Below are 8,050 nucleotides of genomic sequence, written 5' to 3'. Positions count from 1 at the left end.
GAGGACAGACTGAGGGAGTTGGGGTTGTGCAGTCTGGAGAGGAGAAGGCTCCCAGGAGACCAAATTGTGGCCTTTCAGTATCTGCAGGGGGCTACAAGAAAGCTGGGGAGGGACTTCTGAGGGTGTCAGGAAGTGATAGGACTGGGGGAGATGGAGCAAAACTAGAAATGGGGAGATTGGGATTGGATGTCAGGAAGAAGTTGTTCCCCATGAGGGTGGTGAGAGCTTGGCACAGGTTGCCCAGGGAGGTGGTGGAAGCCTCATCCTTGGAGGTGTTTGCAGCCAGGCTGGATGTGGCTGTGAGCAACCTGCTGTGGTGTGAGGTGTCCCTGCCCATGGCAGGGGGGTTGGAACTGGCTGCTCCTTGAGGTCCCTTCCAACCCTGACAGTTCTGTGATTCTATGATTCTGTGGTTTGAGATGCTGAGGAACAGCACAGCCACATATTTAATCCCCATCCCCACTACCTCCTCAGACTGCCTGATGAGGTCACTTTTGGGGGAGTGCTGCAAAAGCTGTTAGTTTTTTAGGGGTACTGATGGGTAGCTCCTGTCTGCCTTCAAATCCAAGCTTCTGGAGTGGCACTTCCTCAGCAAATGGCAGCTCCATTAGAAAAGGAAGAAGAAAAAAAAAGAGATTTAATTCCTTCTGATTGCACAGAAACACTTGAAAGGCATAAACCTGATGGACCTAAAACCTGCATGCAAACAAAGAGGAGGCAAAATATAGTGAGCATTAAAATTTTACAGTCTTGAGCTGTCTTTGTTTCCAGGCAGTTTTCACAACATTAAGACCCTGGGAATGACAACAATGTTGAGCTGGAAATTAAAAGCATCTTGCACTCCTTCAGACTGCAAATGAATTGCTTTGGGGCATAAAGGTGCTAGGAGTTGGGGTTTGATTCCCCAGCCTGGTATCTGTAGGGTAGCTGCTCCAGGACCTCTTGCAGTAAGGGGAAGGTTTAGCCAGAAAGAGAAGTGCTGCTGTCCTCTGGCTCATCTTCCATGCCCCTCCCTGGAGCTGTTCAAGGCCAGATTGGATGAAGCCTTGAGCAGCCTGGGCTGGTGGGAGTGTCCCTGCCCATGGCTTGAAGCAGATGATCTTTAAGGTCCTTTTCAACCCAAACCATTCTATGGCTCCACCAATCTGTGAACTGCTTGAGGTTCAAGCTCTTGAGAGTCCAAACTGTCCCATCAGCTCTGTTCAGGCAAGTTGAGTACTGTCCCAAACTCTCCTTTATTAGAATAGAATAAACCAAACCAGGTTGGAAGAGGCCTTCAAGATCATCGTGTCCAACCCATCAACCAATCCAACCCACCCAAACAGCTAACCCATGGCACCAAGCACCCCATCAAGTCTCCTTCTGAACACCTTCAATGACGACGACTCCACCACCTCCCTGGGCAGCACATTCCAATGGGCAATCACTCTCTCTGTATAGAACTTCTTCCTAACATCCAACCTGAACCTCCCCTGGTGCAGCCTGAGACTGTGTCCTCTTGTTCTGATACTGGCTGCCTGGGAGAAGAGACCATCATCAGCCTGTCACCTGCCATTGCAAAGGAAGTTCCCAGGAAAACAGGAGATTCCCCACTATTGCCACTGTTGCCTCTTCTCATCTCCTCTCCTGCCCTGCTCTCTGGCTTCATCTTCTTATTGCTCTGTTCTGTTTGCATCCAGCTGCTTTTTGGTTCACCTCCACCTCCAAAAGGGCTGTGAAACAAGCACAACATTTGCTGCCATCTCCATTGACTGGATGGGTTTCCATCTGGGCAGTGCCTGGCATCTGGGGGACCTGGCCTTTAAGGCTTTCAAATCCCAGGATCCCAGCATGGCTGGGCTGGAAGGGACCTTTGGAGCTCATCCAGTCCAAACCCCCTGCTCCAGCAGGGCACCCACAGCTGTGCATTTCTGTAAAGAGCTGTGGACTGGGATGGGCTGTCAGGTGGCAAGGAGAGGGAGAAAAGGCAGCACCCAAATGAATAGTGACCACCTGCTGGGTAGGTGAAGACCTGTTGCCCTCTGTCCTAGCAGGAATGGCTCCAAATCCATATAGGGCTGCAACAAATACATGAACAGAAGCAGCAGTTTGTTGGGAATTTTGGAAGAGAAATGTGATTGTTACTGAAGACTTACTTGAGAGTTGAGTGGATGTCCTGGTGTGAGCCAGAGCAGAGCTGCTTCTGCTCAGGCTGGCACTGCCCAGCTCAGGCTCTGCTCAGGGAGATCCTTGCTGAAGCTCAGGGCAGCTTGGCACAGCCAGGGGCTGCTCCTAGCAGGGAGAAGCTGGTGGCAAAGATCCTGCCAAGGGCTGGGCTGCACAAAGGCTCTGCCTCAGACTTGCTGCTGGCCACACCAAGGGCACTGCCACAGCTTGTGCCACTCCTTGGGGGGCAGGAAGACAGAGGTGGCAGCTGTGGGGAGCAGCAGCCAGGGCAGGGGAGCCTCAAGTGCCCCCCAAGGGATTGCATCAAAGCCTGGAGGGCATCTTCAGGAGCCAGCTGAGGGATGCCCAGGGCCAAGCCTCTTCTTCCCTGGCTTCTGTCCCAGCAGCACTCTGTCCCTGCTGCCTTCCATCCCTATCCCTGTGCTCCTCAATCCAGCTCCTGAATCTGGTTCCCATCTGCTGCTGAGTCCAGGCTAGGAGTTGCCTGCCCCCAGCATCAGTGGTGCCAATAGTGCCCTCCTTGCCATCAGGGCTTGGCTTGGCTCTTGGTTTGTGTCTCTGTGTCTCTATCCCATGGCATTGTTCTTCTTCCCAGCCCAGCTGCTTGAGTTTCTTTCCCACCCCATCAGTCTCTCCCTTCTTCCCTTTCTCTTCCCTTTGGGAAGGCAGCAGGGTTCCTGCAGAGCCTCTGGCACTCCTCTGGTGTCCAGCCCAGGCCAGAGCCTGGGCAGAGAAGTATGGATTGCAGTCTGGGTTGTGTGTTGGCAGGTTTTTCAGCTCAGGTGGTGCTGTGTGGCAGTGAGGAGGATCACTGCTAGGTTCTCAGATGCAGTGTGTGGATTTTCAGAGGCAGGGCTGTGTTGGGTTTGTTCAGCAAGGTCCCAGCTCTGTACAGAGAGGTTTCCAGAGGGGAGCTGTGGCAGCCAAGCCCCAGTGACACCAGGAACTGCTGCCATGTAGTGCTCCCAGTCCCATCTGCAGAGCTGGTGGCTGCATCCCCACATGGAACAGTGAGTGCAGCTGCAGGGTGGGGGTGACACCACCTGCACAGAGCCCACAGAAGCAGCTGGCTGTGACTGCAGCACTCACCATGCTGCTGCTGGGCAGCCCCCCAGAGGCTAAGTCCTTGGCTTCCCCTCAAAGGATCCTTCTCCTTGCTGGTTGGAGCTGTTGGTTTGTCTTCAGCTCCTCAGCAGCAGGGGTTGTTGTGGTTCCCCTTCCTTGAGTGACAGCTGCCTGTGTGTAGGAAATGGGAACATCTGGATGCCTTTGTGCAGGGAGCTCTCTGCCAAGGAGCTGGGGTGACAGCAGGCAGTGTTTTTAAAGCAGGTCACTCATTTCACACGCAGTTCCAGCTCACTTCTCTCATCTATTATTAATTGTCAAGCTTTTCCTTCTGCTTGATGTATCTTTTCCCAGATGATCTGTCATGTGAATGTTTCATGAGGAGGGACTCTAATCTCATTTCATCATTTGCTGGGAACCCCCCGAAAAGCTTCTTAGAAAGCCAGAGTGCCTTCAAGACAATGGAAGGGTTTCAGAGCAAGCATCTCATTTGTGTTTGCTCCAGGAGTAGAAGTGACAACACACAGAGCAGGAAGCCCATGGCCACTGGGTGCTGGTTGTGTGCTAATGGATGAACGCCCATGGAAACATTTCTTTGCACCTTCTGGAAGTGAGGCACTGTACTGAGACAGTCAAAATCCTGCTGCTCTAAAGGTCACAGAGAAGCACAGGCTGGCTTCAGGTGGAAGGGACCTTTGAAGGTCAGCTGCTCCAGCCAGGGACATCTGCAGCTAGAACAGGTTGCTCAGAGCCCTATCCAGCCCGGTCTGGAATGGTTTGATGTCAAAAGAGTTGGTTCCAAGTATGGTGTAAGACTTTTTATTCTTGATGCCAAAGGGGATGTGAGAAATGAACTCACTGATGAAAATGTATAACCAGTTTCTTATAAACTAAAGGCAGCACAGCGCGGGGCACAGAGCGAGTGTGCTGGAGGCGCCCCCAACAACACGAGGGGAACTGATACAGACGGCAAGCAGACATAGTCATGTATTAAAACGTACATTCCCCAGCACGCTCCCACCCCTCTCCATCAGGACAGACAAAACCTGCACTTTTGACCTGGCCAGTCTTTAGACCTGTTGGCACCTCCCCTTTCTCTCCCAATACCCCACACAATACAGACCATCAGCCCAACGATCCAGGCCCAACCATCGGCCCGCCCCGGTCCCCAGTAATTCCCCTTGCGAAAGCCAAATATTATAACCAGTTTCTCACAGGGAGGACTAAGACAGGTGGAGACAGAGGTGCTGCATTGGTTTGGCTTGAGCATGTGGTGACTAAACCAGCCAAACCCTGGAGATCCAGCACCCCCCACAGCCAGGCTGTGATTCCGAGGTGCCTGGAGGGAAGAGCACTCACATTGCAGCCTTGCTTGTCACAATGGAGAGTGCTCCTGAGAGGCAGCTGCAGGAAGGAATGGTATAAGTAGGAGGAATGACGTACAGAAGGTATGAGAAGGGCCAGGGACAGCACACAACAGCAAATGGGTGACACATTCCCACTGCAAGCGTTGTGCTGCTTCATCACCACAGAGGAGAGTGAATACAGATGGGGGACAGTGTGTGGTGCTCACAGGAGAGCAGCCATGGCTGTGCACTGGGGGTCATACATGGCCACTTCCTGCTCACACAAATGCCTGGGGCCTCAGGCTGGGTAACTGCAGTGATGAAGACAGAGGAAGGTGACAGAGCAATGACCTTGCAGTTCTCTCCTAGAGTTATGATTCAGGAGGGATTGGTTCAGCTGCTGAATCTCCTAGAGATATGGATGGGCATGGCCTTGGCTGAGCTGTTGAACTCCTCTGAAAGGAGGACCCACAGGCTCTGAATGTTCTTCTCATGTCTCTTGTTACAGCCACAGAATCCCAGCCTGGTGGGGGCTGGAAGGGACCTCTGCAGATCCTCCAGTCCAACCCCACTCCTAAAGCAGGGCACCCACAGCAGCTTGCCCAGCAGCACAATGCCCAGTGGGGGTTGGAAGCTCTCCACACAAGGAGACTCCACAACCTCTCTGGGCAGCCTGCTCCAGCCCTCCAGCACCCTCACAACAAACAACTTTCTCCTCCTGCTCAGGTGCAACCTCCTGGGTTCCAGTCTGTGCCCCATGCCCCTTGCCCCTTCTGCTGTCCCTGGGCACCACTGAGCAGAGCCTGGCCCCAGCCTCTTGCCCCCCACAGCTTCTTTAGCTCTTGCTGAGCATTGCTCAGCTCCCCTCTGGGGCTGCTCTTCTGCAGGCTCTCAGCCCCAGGGCTCTCAGCCTTTGCTCCTCGCAGGGCTGCTCCAGGCCCCTCAGCAGCTCAGGTAGGAACAGTCCCCACTGAGTGTGAGGACAGGGAGCTGTCCTCCTCGTGGCTGAGCTGAGCTGTGGCTCTATTAATGCCAAGCTGAATACAATTTGCATTGAATGTGACCCGAAGGGGCAGTGTGACAGAGCACGCCTGTGCTCCGGGGCTGGGGACAGCTATTGACAATTGCTAAGCACCACACATCCCTCCTGACCTTTAGATGCCCCCCAGCCTAGGGGAGGTGTCTGGTTTTTAACTTCTGAACTGCAAATCACACACCACACCCCTCCCTTGGAAACAGCCTTCAGAAGCTGTTATAATCACTGAGAGTATTTTAAAGTGGTGCAGAAGCTATGAGCCAAAATATTTTCTTTTGTACACACTTGTCTGCCTTTAATCCATAAATCTGTCTGCTCCAGTGGTGTTTGGCTGGTGTGGATGAGGCAAAGTAAGCTGAGATCATAGCAGACATGTCCTATAAGGCTTTACAGAAAATCATTGCCTTTTAATCCCTTTATCCCTGTTATTTCCTACCACTGTGAAAATCCAGTGGCAGGGAAAGCTGGCACAGTGAAGGACAGAGGCAGTGTGTGTAAGGCTGAGCAGGCAACCCCTCCTGGCTGGGTGATGCTGGGAACATGGCCTGAACGTCAGAGGCAGTGTTCTGTGTTCAGCTTAGCAGTGCCCCACTGGCTGTTGGACATCTTCGGGCTAACCTCTTCAGATGTGAATGCTTGGTTGTATCTGTCCAGGGTCAGGGCTGGGTTGGCCAGCAGAGGCTCTCCGGGAACCTCTCTGCCTTCCCAAAGGGAAGAAGGGAGAGAGAGTGATGGGGTGGGAGAGAAACTCAAGCAGCTGGGATGGGAAGAAGAACAATGCCATAGGATAGAGACACAGAGACACAAACCAAGAGCCAAGCCAAGCCCTGATGGCAAGGAGGGCACTATTGGCACCACTGATGCTGGGGGCAGGCACTGGGCAAGGCCCAGCCTGGGCTCAGCACCAGATGGGAACCATACTCAGGAGCTGGATGGAGGAGCACAGGGATGGGGATGGAAGGCAGCAGGGACAGAGTGCTGCTGGGACAGCAGCCAGGGAAGGAGAGGCTTGGCCCTGGGCATCCCTCAGCTGGCTCCTGAAGATGCCCTCCAGGCTTTGCACAGCCCAGGAACTCTGCCCTAAGCTTCTCCCTGCTAGAAGCAGCCCCTGGCTGTGCCAAGCTGCCCTGAGCTTCAGCAAGGATCTCCCTGAGCAGAGCCTGAGCTGGGCAGTGCCAGCCCTGAGCAGAAGCAGCTCTGCTCTGGCTCCCAGCAGGACAGTGTCAACAACTAATGCCCTAATTAGAGGTAGCCAGGGCAGTTGAGCTGGACTGGTTTATGAAGGGCAGCCAAGTGGCTGCTTGGAGCAAGCTGAGCTGTGTGCTGCATGTTTCAGAGCAGCTCATCCCAAGCCTTTCATTATTTCTGGGGTTTACTTTTTTGTAATGTATTTTATGTTTTGCATTATTTTCCCCTGCCCAAGCACTGCAAACATGCTTAAGGCAGCAGAACTGAGCTGGGGTGGCCAAAGGGCATCTAGACAGTTTTAGGTGCATGATTGCTCCCTCCATCTTCCCATTAAAGCATCCTCCTGTCTGTAGTACAAATTCAATCAGCTGAGCTACATCCTCTTGCTCTGGGAGCCAGGAGCCCTGCAAGCTGCCTGATCATGGCCCTCTCTGAGACTATTTGTACTGCAAAGGTGAGGAAGGATTTACAGTGCAAAGAGAGCTTCCAGAGCTGCTGGGTGCCTCGTGTTTGGCAGCAGGGGGAACACTTCATAAGCTGGAAGGGGACATTTGAAGATGAACTTGGCAGGAGGTGCAGGGCTGTCTGTGGAAGATTTGTGTGTCCTAGCAGCAACAGATTTGTCCTGGAGTAAATCATTCCCATTTCTGGACATCCACCTGGCTGGTTCTGAGCAAGGACAGGACCTCTGCAAAGCCCTACCCAGCGTTTCATAGGATGCTTTAGGATATGTTTAAAGCACGCCAGGTGAGGCCACAGCAATGCTGGCAGGGCTGGAAGCCCTCTGCTGGGAGGCCAGGCTGAGAGAGTTAGGGTTCTGCAGCCTGGAAAAGAGAAGGCTCCAGGGAGACCTTCTGGTGGCCTTGCAGTGCTTCAGGGGGACCTAGAGGAAAGCTGAAGAAGGTCTTTGTGCAAAGGCATGGAGGGATAGGATAAGGGGGAATGTTTTTAAACTGGAAGAGGGGAGATTTAGATTAGATGTAAGGAAGAAGCTGCTCCCCATGAGGGTGGGGAGACACTGGCACAGGTTGCCCAGGGAGGCTGTGGCTGCCCCCTCCCTGGAGGTGTTCAAGGCCAGGATGGATGAGGCCTTGAGCTACCTGGGCTGATGGGAGGTGTCCTTGCCCATGGCAGAGGGACTGGAACTGGATGATCTTGAAGGTCCCTTCCAACCCAACCCATTCAGTGAGTCTGTGTTTCATTTTCCTGCTGTTGCTGACATTCAGCAGAAGCTGCAGGAGAGTGACAG

This window comes from Melanerpes formicivorus, unplaced genomic scaffold (assembly GCF_026170545.1).
Source record: "Melanerpes formicivorus ecotype bairdi unplaced genomic scaffold, bMelFor1.0.p_v2 SCAF_28, whole genome shotgun sequence".
Classification (NCBI taxonomy): Eukaryota; Metazoa; Chordata; class Aves; order Piciformes; family Picidae; genus Melanerpes; species Melanerpes formicivorus.
The sequence above is the reverse complement of the archived record's forward strand: the minus strand, read 5'-3'. Positions refer to the sequence as shown.